Raw genomic sequence first — 700 nt, forward strand, 5'->3', positions numbered from 1 at the left:
ATATTTAAACACAAATAAGTATCAAACAACTTTTTAAATGCTAAAAAAAATTTGTGGAGCCCACCTCGATCCCCCTCCATCTCGACCGCTATCCCACCTCGCCAGATCCGGTCCCCCTCGGCGCCGAGCACCCCCCAAGTCCACCGGCCGCCGCCGCCGACCCACCGCACCCTCGATTCCCCTACCCAACCGCCGCCGCCGACCCCCCGCACCCCGCGCACCGTCTTATAAAAAAAATAAGTATCAAACAGCTTTTTAAATGCTACTGTCTTATAAAAAAATATTACTGTTATTATTTAAACAAGTTTGAACATATTTAAACATAAATAAGTATCAAACAGCTTTTTAAATGATAAAAAAAAAATTTGTGGAGCCTGGGAGTCGAACCCAGGACCTCCTGGTGTGAGAACTGGCTACTGACCAGTCGAGCTAGTAGAGTGGGCTTGACATGGATAGGTTCTGGTAGTACATAACCTTTTGGCTCGAGTTGAAATAAAAAAAGTACTAATGGCGCACCACGGTGAGGTGCGCCATTAGTATGGACATGCTAATGGCACACCACGGTGAGGTGCGCCATTAGTATTGTGGCCCGATCCCCCTTCGCCCGATCCCCCCTTCGCCCGATCCCCCCTTCCCTCTCCCCCTCGCCAGTTCTCTCCCTCTCGATCCACCGCCGCCGCCGCCGCTACCCTCGCCCTCG

This window comes from Triticum aestivum, chromosome 2B, assembly GCF_018294505.1.
Source record: "Triticum aestivum cultivar Chinese Spring chromosome 2B, IWGSC CS RefSeq v2.1, whole genome shotgun sequence".
Lineage (NCBI taxonomy): Eukaryota > Viridiplantae > Streptophyta > Magnoliopsida > Poales > Poaceae > Triticum > Triticum aestivum.